We start from the raw sequence: 259 nt of genomic DNA on the forward strand, positions 1-259 counted from the left end.
GCTTTGCAAGTTTTTTAAATAAAAAAGAAATTGCCATTAAATATGTCTTATTTAAAAGTTGTATATTTAATGATCTCAATTATTATGCTCAGCATACATGGGTCTTGGTGAGAATGATGTTTGCTGTGTCCTCCGGAAAGAGAATTACATTTTGTCAACACAGCAGTTAATAGGTAGTTTACAAAGACTGCAACACCTTTATTAATCAGTGGGAGAGGCTTTCTTCTTCTCCTCACTTGCTGTAGTACCTTGTGGCACA

The sequence above is a fragment of the Mesitornis unicolor genome, unplaced genomic scaffold (genome assembly GCF_000695765.1).
Source record: "Mesitornis unicolor isolate BGI_N332 unplaced genomic scaffold, ASM69576v1 scaffold34416, whole genome shotgun sequence".
In the NCBI taxonomy this organism is placed as follows: domain Eukaryota; kingdom Metazoa; phylum Chordata; class Aves; order Mesitornithiformes; family Mesitornithidae; genus Mesitornis; species Mesitornis unicolor.